This window comes from Erythrolamprus reginae, chromosome 4, assembly GCF_031021105.1.
Source record: "Erythrolamprus reginae isolate rEryReg1 chromosome 4, rEryReg1.hap1, whole genome shotgun sequence".
Lineage (NCBI taxonomy): Eukaryota > Metazoa > Chordata > Lepidosauria > Squamata > Dipsadidae > Erythrolamprus > Erythrolamprus reginae.
Genome location: NC_091953.1, coordinates 93893130 through 93913514, shown reverse-complemented (window position 1 = coordinate 93913514; position 20385 = coordinate 93893130). Strand labels below are relative to the sequence as shown.

The window sequence follows — 20385 nt, the reverse complement described above, 5'->3', positions numbered from 1 at the left end:
TGCCAATAATAGAGCCATGGAGCTACTGCTCAACGTCAAAGTCATTATATATAATCTTCCACTGATTCATTTATTTACTGATAGTATTTATTGCTTCTAGTGCTTAGGCATCTAGACAATACATGGAATTAAACAAGCCTGTTAATTCATTTAAAATATCTAGGCTTTAGGAGAGTGTTTGTAGCCTCAATAAGATAATGTATCAGCTACAATATTTTCTAATATGGTAAAATACACTCCACCAAGTTGTTATTTATTAATAAATGGAAGGTATAGCATCTAGATTGCTAATCTGTACATAATATTATAAGATCATGCAAATACAGAAAGATCTACACAAATACCTGGTTTTTCCCAAGTTCATTTTACTAGTAAGTCTTAGGACCTGTCTCTATTAAATATAACTTTTCTCATTACAGACTGCCATGCTTAATAGCTATGAAACTTGTTTTAATTCACCCAGTTTACCCTATTTTTGAACAAATCTCACTGCATTTCCTATACATTAAATCTATATTTACAGAAGACCAGAAGATCCCATAGTAACTAACTCCGAGTCTGCGGAGGGGGGCGGCATACAAATCTAATAAATTATTATTAATTGTTATTAACTAGTAGTATTAACTAACTGGGGGGGTGTTAACTTCAGTTTACAAACTCTATGAGCAAAAAACTACCTGATTTTAGTTAAGAACCAGAAAGAATACTTACTGCTTTACTCCCTGATTTAAGAGCCAAACTCTACAGCTAGTTAACTACCACTGACCATGGCTCTAACACTATACTGTAATTTGTTCAAACTATTGAAAATATTTCACAATTCTGTTTTATTCAACGTGCAAAAATTGGTCTTTGAAGATGGGCTCCGTGTCCACTTAATGTCTTCTATGTTTCTATAGCAATGTTATATTGGCCTTAGCTTTGGAATTTACAGATTATAGACAAAACATGTATAAAGACTTGTGGATATGGATAATATTAGTTTTTTTAATATAATCTAAAAAATAAAACCTGACATACAGTTAGCATGTCAATTCTTACATTCCCTTAACTTGAAAGAAATTGTTGGGGAAAAATACATTTCTCCTATTAAAGAAAACATGGAACTACAAAACATTATGAAATGTAAAATGAAATCTCTGCAGCTCCAGAAACTACCCTAACAACTACCAGAGATGTAAAATGGAGACACGTACAATATATCCACCAACTCTCCCTTTTTATGACCCTGTAATCCCTGACTTCAGGGTAAAATTTGGGCAGAGTTTATTAGCCAGATGCCCTTCATGACACCATGCAGTGTTCACAGATTCTTTTTGTTCCCTAGAAAAGAAACATCTGTTGCTACCTAGGATTGAATTCTCAACCTTCCGAGTGGGAATCGAGCATCTTCACAATATATCCTCCAATAAACAGTAAAACTCACCTAATCAACCTGCTGTAATTTACACTGAGGGGAAGTAGAAAGAAGGAAAACTCAAGAAACAAAACTAAAACTAAAACTATTCCATCTGTAGAAAGGAACTTGAATATTCTGCTCTGATCTTCAGTCAGAAAAAAAGCCTTAATATTAAGTTAAATTATAGTTATTAAACTTTGATTACATATTTGCCTGGTATAAACCACATAAAGTTTGTTGACCATGATATGTGAATCTACCCATGGTAGCTTATTGCAATGTATAAATAAAGCTACTATGGTTTAAACCAGAGGTCCCCAACCTTTTTTGCACCAGGGACCGGCTTTAAGCTAGACCAGTTTTCCATGGCCCGGTGGGGGGGGGGGGGGGGAGCTAGCTGTCAGCGGCGCCGTAAAAGGGGCGATCAAGAGAGGAATGGGTGAATGAATGGACGGAGGGTGGGAAGGAAGGAAGGAAAGAGGGAAGGGACAGGAACAAAAGAAGGGTGCAAAGGAAGCAAGGAAAGGTGTGAAAGGGGAGAGTAAGAGAGGAAGGAGTGAAAGAAGGGAATGAGGGAGGAAAGAAGGGAGGAAGGAAAAGGAAAGCAAGAAATGGAGGGAGGAAAGGAAGGAAAGAAAGAAAGAAAGAAAGGGGGAAGGGACAGGAACAGAGGAAGGAAGCAAGGAAACTTATGAAAGGGGAGAGTAAGGGAAGAAGGTAGGAAGGAGAAAGAAAAGAAGAAATAGAGGAAGGGAAGGTAAAAGAGAGAAAGAAAAAGAGCAAGAAAGAAAGCAAGAAAGAGAAAGAAAGGCAACTTCAAAGAAAGGCTCACTGAGCATCTCTCACTCTCTCTCTCTTTCTATCCCTCTTTCTTTCTTTCTCTTCCTTTCTCTCTCCTCTTCCTTTATCTCCTCTCTCTCTCCCTCTCTCTTTCTCTCCCCCCTCTCTCCCCCTTTCCCTCTCTCCCTCTCTTGCTATCTCTCCCCCCTCTCCCTCTCTCTTTCTCCCTCTCCCTCTCTTTCTCTCTCTCCCCCCCTCTCTCTTTCTCTCTCTCTCCCCCTCTTTCTCTCTCTTCTTCTCACTTTCTCTCTCTTGTTTTCTTTCTGTCTCTTTTGCTTTCTCTCTCTCTCACTCTTTCTTGTTTTCTTTCTCACGCTCTTTCTTTCTCTTGTTCTCTCTCTTGCTATCTCTTTCTCTCCCCCCCTTTCTCACTCTCTCTTTCTCACTTTCTCTCTATCTTGCTGTCTGTTGCTCTCACTCACTCTCGTTCTCTCTCCGTTCTTCTCAGCGATGACGCGCGCACGCCCTGCCCGCCTCACCTTTGCGAGAGCACTTTCGCCCCGGGCTCTCAGCAAGGGGGTTTGCAGGAGAGGCGGGGCCGGCGAAGGTGATATTGAATGTCGGGGGAGAACGGGCGGTTGCACGCGCTCCCTATCCCCCTGCTAGCCCACTCGGAATATTCAAAATAAGAAAAGCCTTCGCCGGCAAAGGCTTTTCTTATTTTGAATATTCCGAGTGGGCTAGCAGGGAGATAGGGAGCGCGCGCAACCGCCCGTTCTCCCCCGACATTCAATATCACCTTCGCCGGCCTCCGCTGAGGAAAGCCTTTGCCGGCATTTCCTCTCGGCATCAAGGAGGCGCAGCGGCGGGCGGAGAGAGGGAAGGGGGGGCAGCGGCGTCCCTCCTGGCCTTGGCGGGCCGCCCAACCCTCCCCACCTCCTGCAAACGCGGCGGGCGGCGGGGGGAGAGCGAGGAGCCGGTTCCGGCGGGCGCGGGGCTTGGCTGGCTGGCGGGGGGAGCGCCGCTGGTGGTGCGGAAAGGCCGAGGGGGCCCTGGCGCCGCGGACCGGCTGAAAAGCCCCAACGGCCCGGGCCCGGTCCGCGGACCGGCGGTTGGGGACCTCTGGTTTAAACAACATATTGTGATTTAAAAAAAATATGGACTATAATGTGTGAACCAAACACTTGTTAATTCTCTGTCATTAACTATCAAAATGATAATTAAAACACAAAGATTTCTAAATGGCAATTAATCAACCCAATCCAAGCTTGTATCTGAACAAACAAGCACATTCTCTCTCTCTCTCTCTCTCTCTCTCTCTCACACACACACACACACACACACACACACAAATACACAGCATTATAATATTTGTATTTCTAGTCATTTCCCTTTTTCTACATATGGGAATCACAAAAATAACTAAGAATATCTCCAGAGTTGTTAAGGAAACCAACAGTCCTATAAAGGCTAAAATGGACCTCTGATGTCAGATACTACAACTTTGGTGTAGGGATGTGCAAAATTATCAATGCATTCAACAATTAATTATGGGTAATCTATGTCTGAATTGAAACACACATGGGACTGACAAAGTATACAGGTAGTCCTCGACAGTTCATTTAGTGACAGCTGAAAGTTACAACGGCACTGGAAAAGGTGACTTATGACCATTTTTCACACTTACGACCTTTGCAGCATCCCCATGGTCACAGGATTTAGATTCAGCTACTTGACAACTGACTCACATTTATGATAGTTGCAGTGTCATGTGATCATCTTTTGCAACCTTCCAACAAGCAAAACCAATGGAGAAAGCAGATTGACTTAACCACCATATTACTAATTTAAGAACTGTAGTGATTCACTTAATACATGGAGCGAGAAAAGTCGTAAAACCGAGCAATACTCCACCGAACACATTTCTCAACATAAATTTGGGGCTCAGTTATGGTCATAAGTTGAGTACTGCCTGAATTGTACATTCTATATAAAAGTGTGAAGTCTCTTATATGGGAAAGGGTAAAGAAAATAACACAGTACACAGCAGATTACAGCAGCTAGAGAGGTAACGAAATAGCAGAAAACTGGAGAAAACATGGATTAGTAGAATAACTGCCACTATCAAAATCCATGGCTACAAACATAGTATATCCACTAGCCTTCCCATTGCTCTACCTCCCTTTAATTACAGAAGGCACTGCCCTTAGTTTTATGTACTCAGGAGTTCAGAGGAACAGCAGGAAGACTAGTTGAGTATGCCAGACATGAAACCAAAGACATGTGCTGCTGAAGCTGAAGGGAAGTAGAGAAAGTAAGTTGCTGAATAAAATCAGTAAGTTAACTATCCACCACTGTATAACACAGGGGTTCCCAAACTTGGCAACTTTAAGACTTGTGGACTTCTGGGAGTTGAAATCATAAGTCTTAAAGTTGCCAAGTTTGAAGACCTCTGATATAGCATAACTAACTAGTTTAGTCCTTCCTATGTCTTTTCCTACCTCTTCTTAGAGGCCACCAATAATGCTAAATCTTTGAGGTTGAGGTGGTAAGCTAGCACACAGGCATGTACAATGGGGGAAGGAGGGAGAGAGAAAAATGAGATGCACCAGGCAACACCCTGACCAAATCTGGAACATTTAAAAAGTTTCCATTTTCAGTTCAGCTGAAGCATACCCAAATAAAATAGTCTGGCAGGATCTGAAAACACTATGTGTTCATTCAAGTTTCTTTTCCTTTCTTAAAAAAGGAATAGTTCATTTTGGACATGTTCTTGTTTTACAATGTACAAAGGTCATTTGACTACCTATCCCTACTCACTTTCATTTTTAACCAACAAGTCCATAACTTAAATAATTAAAATGTTTCAAAACTAAAATAACTAGTGTTAATCTGGCAAACTATACAATTCCTCCATATATTTCAAATGTATCATAGAGAGCAGGCTATTGCAATATTTGATCGACTTATTAAATCTACTTTCTTAGGCACATTACATTTTTTTAAAATACAATTCAACTATTAATAAATAACTATGACACAGGAAAATTTTCATGATTTCTCCTGAGCATTTAGATCGTTTTCAATAGAAAAAGCTAATTTCAATCTCAAGGGGTTTTTTTAATTGCCAAAAAAATGCCAAAAATTAATTGCTTTCCAAAACAAAACCTGTCATATTACATAACCATTAAATATAAACATTGAGGAATTCTTACCTGTAAGTCTGTCTTCAGCCATTTGGAATCATATCTAATCTGAGCAGCCAAGAAAAAGGATTCAGAAGACATTTTCTCTTTTCAGCTAACTGTTTTGCCCGACTTGGCAACCTATCAATATATATATACATACGTTTCACTAAGAGTGACAGAATAATCTATCCAAGCGTTATTTGCACACATTTTCTCCCAGATGATGTCACGGTTTCTTAACAACCATTCACTACAGCAAGTTACAGCAATCCAGCACAAGTATATTGTCAGCAGGGAAACAAGATCATTAGGACTCTTGTTGACAAGAGGTCTGTTTATATCCTGAGTCCTCCCAAAGCTAGAGTGGAAAACATCCCCTTCTATTGCACCACACCATATTTTCAGAAGCTCCTGCTGCTGCTCTCATTCCGGCTCGTAATTGGTGCATGAAATAAATAATTAACATTTATGCAAGCCAACAAAACCAAGCCATTCATCCCTGCTCATCTTGAAAGAGTCATGCCTGGAAGAATGAAAACACGCTTTCACTAGAACTCCACCTATCGCCAGTGCTTATTCTCCAGTCCCATCATCTAATCTGATTCACTTTAAAGCAGGGGTCCACAAACTTGGCAATTGTAAGACTTGTGGACTTCAACTTCCAGAATTCTCCAGCCAGCATAGCTGGCTGGAGAATTCTAGAAGTTGAAGTCCACAAGTCCTACAATTGCCAAGTTTGGAGACCCCTGCTTTAAAAGGAGACTGCACCAATTATTATTAACCATACACCGGTTTTTTTTGTTTTTTTGTTGGGGGTTGTTGGGGTTTTTTTGCTATCTATTTTAAGCTGCAAATCTTTTCTGCACATGTGTGGCAGCGGAAGAGAAAGTGCCATCTTGGACAGCAACCTGCAAAGAATAGTTGATGGGTGTTTACATTTTTTTGGAGGCCCCCTTTTCACTTGTCCTATAATTATATTTGTTACATAAGATCTCGTGGGGTGGGGGGGTGGGGAACCAGATCACACCAAACTCCGGAAATATTCCAGATATTATTATTATTATTATTATTATTAATAATAATAATAATAATTAGATTTGTAGGCCACCCCCTCTCCGAAGACTCGGAGCGGCTCACAACAGCAAAGCACAGTACAAATCCAATGATTAAAACGGTTAAAATCCTTAATATAAAAACAGTCATACATCCCAAACAAACCATACATAAAACGGAACAGCCAGGGGGAATCAATTTCCCCATGCCTGGTGGCAGAGGTGGGGTTTTAGGAGTTTGCGAAAGGCAAGGAGGGTGGAGGCAGTCCTGATCTCCGGGGGGGGGGGAGTTGATTCCAGAGGGTCGGGGCCGCCACAGAGAAGGCTCTTCCCCTGGGTCCTGCAAAACCTTATTATATATATATTAAATATTCCCAGATTGTTGGGAGCAATATGCTTACTCTCTGTAAACCGCTTAGAGGCTGTAAAGCACTGTGAAGCGGTATATAAGTCTAAGTGCTAAGTCTAAGTGCTATTAACAGGGATACTAGCCTTCCATATTCAAACAACAACAAAATTCTCCTGAGAATTTTTTTTAAAAAATTCAACCCAAAAGGCTGCTTAGGATGAAAGTCACGTTCATGCCTTTCCTTTGCCACCCCTTCGTTTTTTTTTTCATTCGGGATGAACTCCTTGGCCTGCAATTGGGTATTTTCCAACGAGGTTGCTGCCGCTGACATCCAAGGACGCCCCTCCGCCATACGCCTCCCCACCCACGGATGCACCAGCTCGGCTTCCCTTGGCAATGCGGAGGGAGGCCCGACTCCCAGCGGGTGGGGAAGGCGAGATCTCCGGCCACCCGATTCTCCCCCCCTCCTCACCAGATCGCGGGATCGCTCCCGCACTCACTCAGCTACCCAGCCAGCCTCTGTTCGGGGCCTCCTATTCGCGGAAGGGACGGCCGAGCCCGCAGCATCCGTCGCGGGTCCCACCGGGCCGTCCACCTCCCACCCACCCCCACCCCCGGCTAATTTCCCCCGCCCACCCACCCACCTATCCTGGCCGAACCGGATAGAGGAGTGAGATTCGCTTCTCCCGTGGACCAATCGGGAAAGAAGACAGCGATGCGATCCCAACCAATCCCCTTTGAGGAGGCGGGACACTTCTGCTTCCTTTTTTTAGAGGATCATAGAGAGGGTTCGGCACGCATGTTTGTGTGGTCCGTAGAGCTCCGGTTGTGTTGCGCGTGTAAAGGGCGCTGCGGAAGAAACGGGGGGAGGCTGAAAGGGAGAGAAGGGACAAGTCCAAATTGGTCTGGGTTTTGCTTATTTTTTTCCCCATCCGTTCACCTATTTCACTCACACACACGCACACACACCCACACATACATGTATCACCCCGCTGCAAGAGGCCCACTGAATAGCCACTTTGTAGTGTGTTTTGTATTGCAATAGTAATGCCTCTTAAAGGCAGTTCTTCAGAATGTACGTTATATTATTGCTGTTCTTGCTGCTACTATTATTGTTATTATTATTTTATTCATAAAAAACTAATGCACAGCAAACGAGATTTATATGCGGGATTTCGTATCACAATATCTGTGTGGTGTATTTTCGCATGATGCACGCAGATCCAAGTACAGTGGCCTTTTGCAACTGACAGATCATTATTTTGTCAATGTTTATTTTTTTCAAATACTGGCTGAGGTCTTTTGGCACAGCACCCAGAGTGCAGATTCCTACTGGGACTTCCTGTACTGGTTAATGCCAGAGTCGTTTGTAGTTCAATTTTAAGATCCTGATATCGGCTAAGTTTTTCATGTTGTTTCTCAATCCGACTGTCACCTGGTATGGGGACATCAACTATCCACACTTTTTTCTTTTCCATAATTGTGCGGTCCGGTGCATTGTGTTCCAAAACCCTGTCAGTTTGAATTCAAAAGTCCCAAAGTATTTTGGTAGGCTTGTTTTCAACTACTTTCTCAGGTTTGTGATCTCACCAGTTCTTTTCCACTGGTAGGTGGTAGTTGTGGCACAGGTTCCAATGAAGCATCTGGGCCACGTAGTTCTGTCTCTGTTTGTAGTACATCTGTGCGATATTATTATTATTATTATTATTATTATTATTATTATTATTATTATTATTATTATTATTATTATGTTGCCCAACTCCCGGAGGAACCCCGAAGGATATAGCTCGCCTTTCTTACCGAAGCATGCATTTTGACTCAGAAAATGCAATATTAATGTTGTACGTTAAGCTCTTTGGTTTGTATAATTCTCATAACAAAACCCAGGGGTCAAGACAGAATCTTATGTGGTGATCTTTTTTTCCCCTCACATAAACCTGTGATAAAATACTGTGAAATTGGCAACTGTGTTTGGAATGTTTTGTGTTACTAGCGATCAGTCATGAAAGTTAACACTTTCAAGAAGTTTCTACTGTATCTGTCTTTTGTTTTGCTGTTATTATTTGATAACTCAAGATAAATTGGTGTTGCTAAATGGTTTGATACAGATGTATTTTTTTTAATCTTGCATACGTCTTTGCATGATTGTGTATCTCCCACATATCAGGCTTGCCTTCCTGTCACTCTCGCTGCCATAAGCCCAATTATCACACCAATACACCTTGAACTGTAGAGTCTGCGTAAACAAGCTGCACTTTCTCATCTAGACTGTCAACTGAATATTTTAGAACTGAAGTATTTTTTACAAATTTTTCTACTCTGAAATATTGTGCTCCGAAATACTGTCTGCTAAAATATTTCCTCCAGTGTCTACTCAGAAGTTTTATATGTATGACTTCAACGAGCTGTGGAATCTTAATGCATGTATGATTCCATTTTGTTCCCTCCACCCCTCAGTTCTATCAGTGTTAAAACAATTACCACTTAAGTATTTAAGTCATCAGATTTCTCTCCCTACTCTCATCAGAATAATAACTATTTATTTTTCATAACATTTGAAATTTCCTTGAAAGGTTGGTGAAACTTTGGTCCAGTTGCCATGATTTCAAATAATTTTGGCATGGATGATTTACTTTCATTTACCTAACTATGGTGAGATATTTTTTAATATTTCTCATTTGTAAATATTATCCCCTAATTAAGAGATTCCAAAGTATGCTAAAAGAGTAGTTATTGCTTGTTAGATATACTGGTATATGCCACCTTTCCTCCAGCAGTTTGTCTTTCCTCATAGCTACCCTGTGAAGTAAAATGGACTGATTAAAACTTGTTAGATAGCTTGCTTGATGTGTGATATATCAAACATAAGCAATGCATTTTTTTAATTTACTAATTTTTTAAAAATATGCATGCTGCTCTTCATTTTCCAGAATAAAATACAATATATAAATACTTAAGCATTCTGCACATTTTTGTTCTTATGAATTTATAATTTATTTTTTAAAATAATATTGCTCTTAAAAGTAAGCATCCAGTTATCCTTACTAGCCTTAAATCTTCTTAGTGAGAATTTGTTATCTCTTTCTAGTACATAATTTTACCAGGATGATAAATGAATGTAACTATACAGAAACTAGGAAGCTGTGTATCAGCCACAATTGGGCCTTTCTATACGTTGAATCACACATATGTGTTGGGTCATCAATTTCTATCCTTCTACAATGGGGAGTAAAGCCTTCCCAATAAATGTCTATTCTGAACATATCCAATGTAGAACAATAGGTTGTCTTCCTGGGCAGTTCTAACCATTCTTACTGTTAAGGTTGTTTTCTAATATTCAGTTCTAAAACGATAAAGAACAAACACATGGCCTATTTCTGACATCGTTTCACATGTTTGAAAAGTGCTGTCATTCTGCCTTGAGCATCTCTTAAGAATAAACTCTTTTTGTTTTCACTTTGTCTTGCTACATCCTAATTTATACTCTTTTTTGGCTATATCATCAGCAAATTCTTTCCTATGATGTAATCAATCCTGGACATTTAAACTGATTCAGAATATACTCTATGTGCATCTTCTATCACTATCAAGATTCTATTCTGCACAATATTTTCCTTTACAAAAATAAAATGGAAAAATAATAGAAAATAAATTTGACTATTGCCATCCCATCTGGGCTAAAAACAAACACAGAAATAATTCTTCCATCCATTTGAATTGGACTAAGTGACACTAAATTTGTGTAATGTTTCACATCGTTTTACAATAGTTTTACATCTATTGTGCAAAATACAATATATATTTATATATGTGTGTGTGTGTGTGTGTGTGTGTGTGTGTATATAAATAAATAAATACTAATAAAAGGAGAACAGCAAGAATGCTAAATTATGTTTAAATAGTTTTATATATTTTAATATAGAAGAATAATGTATCCTGTTAAGCTATGATTTAACATTTTAATGCATCTGTCTAGGTTCACACAGCATTTAAAAAAAAATTGTCAAGTATGTATTGGTAGTATATATAGATACAACATTGTTTATGTACATGAGATGGGTACTTATAAGAGGGAAATATTAGGACAGATACGGTAGGCACACTAGTGCACTTATGGATGCCCCTTACTGACCTCTTAGGAATCGGTGAGGTCAATGGTGGATAAGGTAAAGTTTTTGGGGTTTGGTGACAAAACTACAAAGTCAGGTAGTGAGTTCCAGGCATTAACTACAGTACTTGGTTGCTGAAATCGTATTTCCTACAGTCACATTTGGAACGTTTTTCTTTCAGTTTGTATGTTGTGTACTTGTGTATTGTAGTTGAAGCTGAAGTAGTTGTTGACAGGAAGGACATTGTAGCAAATGATTTTACGGGCAAATGATTTTATGTCAAAGGCAATGTAGTTCTAAGCTTTCTAAGCCTACGATTTCAAGTCTGGTTGCGTAAGATATTCTGTTGTGAGTAGAGCATACTGAGCATATTGAACTAAAATTGTAAAAAAAAATGATTAAATTTTTAAAAATGCCGAGTTCATATAAATCTTGAGCTATCTCTTTTCTTCCAAAATCTAAGAGTCTTATTAGATGTTTCAGTCTAAAATATACCTTATTCTCCTATATAGCCCTGTCTAGTGTCCATTCCCATTTCCAGCTTAAGCACTGTAATTACCAAGTATAGTTTTGCAATGTTACTTATACCAAAATTACCAGTTAGACTAACATTACATATTTATTTATTTATTTATTTATTTATTTATTTATTTATTTATTTATTTATTCAATTTTTATGCCGCCCTTCTCCTTAGACTCAGGGCGGCTTACAACATGTTAGCAATAGCACTTATTAACAAAGCTAGGCTATTGCCCCCACAATCCGGGTCTTCATTTTACCCACCTCGGAAGGATGGAAGGCTGAGTCAACCTTGAGCCGGTGATGAGATTTGAACCGCTGACCTTCAGATCTACAGTCAGCTTTAGTGGCCTGCAGTACAGCTCTCTACCTGCTGCGCCACCCCAGCTCTCTCTATACAGTACAGTGGAACCCCGACATAAGAGCTGCTCTACTTAAGAGCAACTCGAGATAAGAGCTGGGAGGGGAGAGATATTTTTGTTCTACTTACAAGCCCAAATTCGAGATACAAGCGCCAAGGAGCTGTCTCCTGAAGCCAAACGCTAACTTCCGCGTTCGGCTTCAGGAGACAGCTGCGAAGCGGCGCGCGTGTTTTAAAAGGTTGCAGCCGGCCTGGGGGGCTGGGGGGGGTGCTTGCAGCTTTCTTTCTTGCTCTTTTTCTTTCTCTCTTTTACCTTCCCTTCCTCTATTTCTTCTTTTCTTTCTCCTTCCCACCTTCTTCCCTCCCTCCCTCCCTTCACTCATTCCTCTCTTACTCTCCCCTTTCATAAGTTTCCTTCCTTCCTTCCTCTGTTCCTGTCCCTTCCCTCTTTCCTTCCTTCCTTCCCACCCTCCGTCCATTCATTCACCCATTCCTCTCTTGATCGCTTAAAGCCGGTCCCTGGTGCAAAAAGGGTTGGGGACCTCTGTCCTACAGGATTGGGTGGCAGAGAAGTTGAACATATGTAAATTTAAAAGTTTAAGAAAGTTTACAAGTTAAGTGAAAGAAACTTCATTATTCATTTATATGTACATGTACATTTCTTCATTAAAAACATGTCTTTCTGCATAATTTAGACTAACTTTGTGAGTTTTTTGAGGGCTGGAACCAATTAAAATTATTTACATTAATTCCTATGGGGAAAAGTCGTTCGAGATAAGAGCTGCTCGACTTAAGAGCCCAGGTCCGGAACGAATTAAACTCGTATCTCGAGGTACCACTGTATATCACATTATAAGTTTTTTCCTGAGATTCTGTTTTTATTACCTTTTTTTAAACTCATGGATTCAGGAACATTTATGAGACCAATTTTGAGCTTAACTTTTTATTTCCATTGTTGCCTCCACCAGATCATTTCCCTCTTACCTATTCAATAGAGAAGTGGTTGGTAGCATGGGAGACTCAAAGATCAATTACAGAGACGATTTGAAAATGCCCACTGCATTCTTGAAGTATCCCATGTAAGTTTTGAAAACAGAAAATATGTTTCCAAGATCAATTGCTTCCTTTCTTGGACCTTCTGAATAGCACTGGGTTAAAACAATGTTACATCATATCTCACAATGTGAAACTGTTGTGGTTTGTTTTTAATTTTAAGAAAAGGTATTAATATTTAATTCATCTAAAAATCACCCATATTTTCCTGAAACTAAGGTTCCTAGAATGGATAATGTTTATAGCTTTACAACTATTTTAATAAGCTGAACCAACATTATTGGAAGCACTAGAAATATGCAAATGTTTTAATCATAGAATGAAACCCAGCTAATCTTATTTCCTTTGAACAGTGGATACAATAAGTATATCACCTGTAACGCTAACACAAAACCAATTTTTATAGGAACAAAGCAGAAATATTCATTAAAGTACTTTGTTCTTCAGTTCAGAAGCACTGTGATTTTGCATTCAAGGTACATAAAGTAAATGGTATAGAAATATTTACCAATGAATAAGGTTCACACAAATCTCTCTTTCTAATAGGCATGAGACTGCAGTTCTAATCTTTTCATGCTTATGAATCATGGTAGGAATTGCTTTCCTTTCTGTCTCTTGAATAGCTGGAAGCAGAGCCTTTTAGGCTTCCTGCCCAATCTTATGTTCAGCTTTTGTGACTAGTCTGTACTTAGTAAATGTAATTATCTTAACAGAATGAAAAGCACTAAGAACTACAACAGAAGTAAATATGAACTCATTTTTACTGAATGTTTTCTATAGACATACAGCGGTACCTCTACTTAAGAACTTTTCTAGATAAGAACCGGGTGTTCAAGATTTTTTTGCCTCTACTTACGAACCATTTTCTACTTAAGAACCTGAGCCGAGAAAAATCTCCCGGGAAATTTGAGAGTGGCACGAAGGCCCAGCCAGTTTCCTGCCATTCCAGAAGAGCCTTTTGGTGGCGCTTAAGGAGGCTTTGGCAGTCCAGAGCGAATGAAACATTTTCCTTTCTCTGGGCACTTGGAGAGGGAATAAACCTCTGCCAGTGCCCAGAGAAAAGAAACGCTCCCTTCTCTCTGGGCGGCCGAGGAGTCACCAGAGCGAAGGAAGGGCACCAGCTACAAAGTGAGCTAGCGACAAGAGAGGAGAGCCCATTAGCATGGGAAGGAAGAGGCAGCAGGTAGCAGCAGCAGAAGCCAGTGTATGGGAGACAGTCTCGCGCCGGGTGTATTGGAGGCATGTGCTCGTTCGTGCCGCCTCAGAGTCCCTCTTTTTTTTTTAAGCCTTAAAGTTTGGGATTTTTTTGATTCCCCTCACCTCACCTTCCTTTGGCAGCAACTCTCCTCCTCCTCCCACCCAAATTCTGAGTTTTTATTTATTTCCTAATGGGTTTGCACACATTATTTGCTTTTACATTGGTTCCTATGGGAAAAATTGCTTCTACTTAACAACGTTTCTACTGAAGAACCTGGTCACAGAACGAATTAAGTTCTTAAGCAGAGGTACCACTGTGTGTAGTCTTATATACAGTATTCCCATATTTTTAGAGCATAAGATGCACCTTTCCCCTCCCAAAAGAGGGTGGAAATATTGGTGCATCTTATATAACTGAATACAGTCATTTTTGGGCTCTCGAAGCCCCATCCTCTACGCTCCATTTTTGCAAAAAAATAGGCCAATTTTTCACAATAATGGGATGCACAGAGGGTTTTCTCATCATTCCTATCACCCATTTTCTCCAACTTATGACTGCATGACTGTAACTTGTTGTTTGTGTCCTTAAGATTTTTTATCAATATTGATTGTTTCCTCGTTGCTTATTTGACCCCTATGACAATCATCAAGTGTTGTACCTCATGATTCTTGACAAATATCTTTTTCTTTTATGTACAGTGAGAGCATATGCACCAAATACAAATTCCTTGTGTCTGCAATCACACTTGGCCAATAAAGAATTCTATTCTATTCCGATTAACTGTAAATAACTGTAATTAATGGCTGCAAGGAATTAACTTGAACGCAGCTGAAATATAATAATAGACAACATGGCATTTTGATCCTTTCTCTACCTCAGAAGAGCTCAAAACAACCTATATGTTTCTTTCCTTCTGACAGAGATATTATTTCATTTCCATGCCAACCATGTCAGGATGCAAGTTTATGCTTGATCCAAAGTTAATCCTTGAGCTTTATTTGTACTGCACCTAATTCTCCTCAATTTTAATCTGGCGTGCTCAAATCACCATATCAGGCTAGCTAATCAAATTTGGTACACCAGCAGAAATCAATCTTGCTGCTTCCAGCTCTGTTGCTAGAATTATTTGTTCATTTTTAAAAAAAATCAGAATTGCGAGTGTTAAGCACACAAGTCAGAAACAATAGATGGGACTGAAATGCTGACTGGAAATGGGATCAGAGCCAAGTGCAACGATAGTCTGTTTCAAAAAACTCAACTAACAGAAAGAGGGTCACATGAGCTGCATTCAATCTCCAAGTCAATAAAGATAGCATTGTTAACTTCGTCTGTTAATTCAGGGTTAGTGTTTTCCTGTAAAAACATTGCATAATATTTTTATATCTGACTGAAATGAAGTTTAAAGTATATATCAGTACATTCTTAATATGAGATGGAGGAACCTTCTTAGTAGGTGGAAATAAACCAGGAAGTTGTCTATTAATCATAATTTCTCATTTCATCTAAACTAAGATACTACACTACACTAAAATAATTACACTACAAAACCCCCAAACTTAAACCATATTTTGAAGTTATTTACAACTGCAGATTTTGCCAAACTGGGAACGATACTTTTATACTTCTGTTTAAATAAAACAAAAACTTGCAAATAAGCAAATGGCTAACATGCATATTATTGATTGCACTATCTGCCTCTTTTGTGTATTTATGTTTACATTTTACTACAATGTGCTCTAGCTATAAACAAACAAAGATGAAAGGGAAACAAGGTGTAGTTATCATTTAAGGGGCGGAATTTTATGTATCTCTATTGCTATCTTTTATTTCCATGGATTTGTGCAATCCAGATACATATATAATTCCTTAAAAATAAAAATAACTTGGGTTAGGTTATTTATCTATTTTTGCTTAGTGTGATCAATCAACCCAACCATTTAATGGCTTGATGGCTTCTTGTTTTGTGCTTAATCCAGCCAACTGTAGTTTATTTGAAATATCACCACTTTGTGCAACAGGTGAATCAAGCACAGGGTGGACAATTAATTTTCCCAAGCAGCCACATGACAACCTGGGACTGATGAGGAGGGCTGAACCAATAGGGCTGTCAAGGTGCATAGGCATGCTCAAATGTGTATAGATAAACTGAAAAAAGAACTTCGGTAGTAGTCTTCAAAATAAAAGAATCCATGCAGGCCAGATAGGGACAGCCAAAAGGCAAGATGTAGCCAGGGGCCATAAAACACCCAGGTTTGATCAAGTACATGAATGCTGTGACTTCTTTAAGACTAATACATGTATACAAGACTGTTTTGTATAGTGTTTAAGATACAAGGCTAGAAACTGAGAGGTCATGAATTTCAGTTCCAACTTAATCAAAAAGCCAGCTTGAATGGCTTTTTACTTCTTAAGAAGGAAGCAGCAAACCTCTTCCAAAAATCTTGCCAAGAAAACTGCAGAGTACTGTCCAGGATGCAATAACGAAGAATGCTATGATGAAAGAGACAAAGCTAACCTCTTCAACACATTCTTTGGCTCAGTCTTTGTAAACAGCAACAGCTCATGCCCAAAATTCCATAGTCGTACCACAAATACAATGATTTAAGACAAATAGACTTCACTGAAGACGTTTAAAAAGCACTACACAGCCTAAAACCTTCCCTGTCAATCGGACCTGATGGACTTCCTAAAAAAGCTCTCCACAGCCATAGCTGAACCACTAAGCATAATTTTTGAAAAATCCTACAGGATCAGTTCATTACCAAACCTATGGTTACTAGCCACGGTCATCCCGTGCTGATTATTATTAAGGAAAGTTCATCATTGGGGTTTTTTATAAATTAATAAGTTACGAGTAATATGGAATAAACTATGTGACTAAAATTACAAAAAGCTAATTGAGATTAAGGTGTTAAAGATAGAAGCAAAACAGAAAAATAAGGATTCATAGATACACAGAAAAAAGACATGAAAGATTATTTCATTATATAATTACTATGGTTCTATTATTAAATGCACATCAATGGAAAGAACCAGGAATATTCACTACAAAAGAATTGTGAAATTGACAAGTCTTGTTGACATGGATAAACTACTTTGTTTAAAAATAGTATCTACTTTTATTAATAATTCTTTCAGATCTTTATGGTTTTGATTACTTGCAGGGTGGATTATAGAAAGAAGAGAGTCAGGATGTAACTTTAGAGAAAAAAGTTAAAATAGACCATGACCTATATACTACCAAAACTCTCATTCCAAAACTTTTGAGCAAAATGGTTCATTACCAGACAAAATGTTTTCAACCAAGTTACCTCAAGTAAGAATGTTATGGAATGTAGCAAAAATGTGAAACTCTCATGACTCCCATGGAAATGAAATTTGGCAAATTTTATAAAACATTTCATGACAAAAAATTATGACATACAGAATATTATAAACATTTCCTGTGGTAACTCCTGAAGTTTGACAATTCAACACAGGCTACTGTAAAGGCAGATATATTTCTAAATATTTCCCTGAATTTTCAAGATTTTCTATATATCCTAATTACATTTTGTATTGCACCTTTAATTTGCTTTTAATTTAGTTTTTTATTGTTTTTATTATTCTCAAAACTTTTAATAAAAAACATTGCTTCAAAAAGTCAAGCTCTCCAAGACCTGCAAAAGCATTAACCTATTATGCATGTGTAAATATTGTATTAATCTATCCAATCTCCACAACTGTTACTATTTTATCTATAAAGTTTCTTACAGTTTTGGATTGTAGTTTCAGAAATAATGAGCCTTCTGATATGTTCTCCCAATGTCATCTTTAGAAGATCTGTTCCACAAATCTCCCAAGCTGCCATGTGGTCAGTTATTACTAAAAATTAGCCTCCAATTTTGCAATTCTCTTCAAGGTGAAGTACACCTGAGCCATTTTTGTTGCCTTTTTGATATCAGAATAAAATTTTCCCGACTCTCTAATAATATAGTGATACAGCCATAATTTTTAATTATCTTTATTGGTTACTTTATTCCCATGTTATATTATTGCTATAATTTCAGGTCTTAAAGTGTATTTTTCTTAATTGTTTAAACATTTTATTTGAAACTATAATTTCAATTCTTAATCATAATTTAAAGGTTTATTTCAATGGGGAGTGGTATCAATATGGTTAAGTAAAGAAGGAAAAATAAATAAGTATTAAGAGAAGAATTTCAGTCCTTCTCCAAGGAAATGTAATAACTTCACTTCTGGCACCCCATTGGTTAAAAAATTGCATTTAAAATGTAATTATGGCATGTACTGTACTTTCAAAACTAAAAAAAAGCACACAAAAGCAATATTTTACCCCTGGTATAAGTGAATAACTTGCATAAAGTTATAAACTAGTTATGAAATCAAGATAATTTTTATTTTCATTGTATGAGCATATTGTATCTTTCAGACATTTGTTTCTTGTGAACTATCCTCCATTGTTCTGCAAGAGGAGTTGTTGACTGACTTGGTGCTAGGAACGGGGAAAAATACAAGTTTCTGAGTCCAGTCCAGCACTTTTTTAGAATTTCCTTTATTACATTACTACAAAGCATATGTAATACATTATATTATTTTGATACACATTGGCTAAACATTATTAAAACTCCCATGTTTATATAATCTAAACCTTTAAAAGATAGTATATCAGTGTTAACCATGGTCAGAAATGCCAATATTTAATATAAGATTGTTTAGACTTTATTTCCATAGTTGAATATAACATTAATGAACAATTGTATCAGAATATTTATTGTACAGAACAATAAAATTTATGTTTTAAGTGGAATATTTAATACTGAACTTCTCACTGTATTGTTACTTACTGTTCTTTGAGCATTTGCCATTAGTATTTTGAATTTTTTGAATAATAGAATTTTGCACGAATGATGTCAGCAGTTTGCAACACTTCTGTGTTGGCGATTCTAGTGGACAGTCAATTAAATATGAGCTAGCAGTGCGTGGTAGTAGCAAAAAAAGGCAATCTTAAGTTGCATTTACAGAGGGATTGAATCAAGATCACACGAGGTATTAATTAATACCATTCTATAAAGCCCTGTAAGATGACACCCATAATATAGCATGCAGTTTTGGTTACTTACTTACTTACTTACTTACTTACTTACTTACTTACTTACTTACTTACTTACTTATTGTTAGAGTTGAAAGGGACCATGAAGGCCATCAAGTTCAATCCCCTGCCCAAGCAGGAACCCTATAGCACACCAGTCAAGTGGCAGTTCAATCTTCTCTTTAAAATGTCCAGAGTGTTGGAGTTCACAACGTCCGCTGGTAGGTTGTTCCATTGGTTGATCGCTCTGACCGTCAGGAAGTTCCTCCTTATCTCCATGTTGAATCTCTCCTTGGTCAGCTTCCAGCCGTTGTTCCTCATCTGGCCCTCTGGTGCCCTGGAGAATGAAGTGATCCCCTCCTCTCTGTGACATCCCCTCGTATACTTGTAGACTGCTATCATGTCCGCTCTGGCCCTCCTTTTCTCTAGGCTATCCATGCCCAGTTCCCTCAGTCTCTCTTCGTGAGTCTTGGTTTCCAGTCCCTTAATCATCTTGGTTGCTCTTTTTTGCACCTTCTCCAGAGTTTCAATGTCTCTTTTGAAGTGTGGTGACCAGAACTGAATACTTAAACGGAGGTAAATACTTTACCTCACCATAAAAAAGATGTTGAGCAACAAAAATGATTAGGGGGCTGGAGGCTAAAATATATTAAGAATGGGTATTGCAAGAAATGGGCATGGCTAGGCTACTGAATAGAAGGACCAAGGGTGACATGATAGTATTGCAGTGTCCCAATATTTGAGGAGCTGTCACAGAGAAGAGGGGGGGTCAACCTATTTTTACAAAGCACCCAAAGGTTAGATAAGGAGCAATGGATGGAGACTGATCAAGGAGAGATTCAACCTAGAAATCAGGAGAAATTTTCTGACAGTGAGAACAATTAACCAATTGAACAGCTTGCCTTCAGAATTTGTGGAAGCTTTCAAGAAGAGACTGGACAGCAACTTGTCAGAAATGGTACAGGGTCTTCTTAGTGATGGATTGTAAAATATGTTGCCATAGGCTTGTGTGCGAGCTTGCATGCACAACATCTCTGCGCATGCACAGAAACATCCCAGGTGTGGGGGGAGCATCCTGGGCAGGTGGGCAGAGTGTCCCACTGCCGGCACTACTGGTTCTAAGAACTGGTCCAAACTGGGAGCAATCCACCATTGGGTCTCCTGCTTGAGCAAGGGATGGACTAGATGACCTATAAGATCCCTTTCAACTCTGTTATTCTATAAATAACCCCATAGAGGAGGAGGTTATAGATGCCAATGACTGTAACCTGAATAGGTTTTGTA

General features: G+C 38.6%; 1 protein-coding gene across 1 annotated transcript in view; it reads right to left on the bottom strand.

Moving 5' to 3' along the window:
- Positions 1-7388, bottom strand: part of HERC2 (HECT and RLD domain containing E3 ubiquitin protein ligase 2) — a 143630-nt gene extending 136242 nt beyond the window's left edge. The window contains exons 1-2 of the mRNA XM_070750922.1: positions 7241-7388; positions 5395-5505 (exon numbers count right to left, since the gene is read on the bottom strand). The gene's annotated coding sequence lies outside the window, so the exon portion shown is untranslated. The remainder of the gene's footprint in view (positions 1-5394; positions 5506-7240) is intronic.
- Between the last annotated feature and the right edge of the window lie 12997 nt (positions 7389-20385).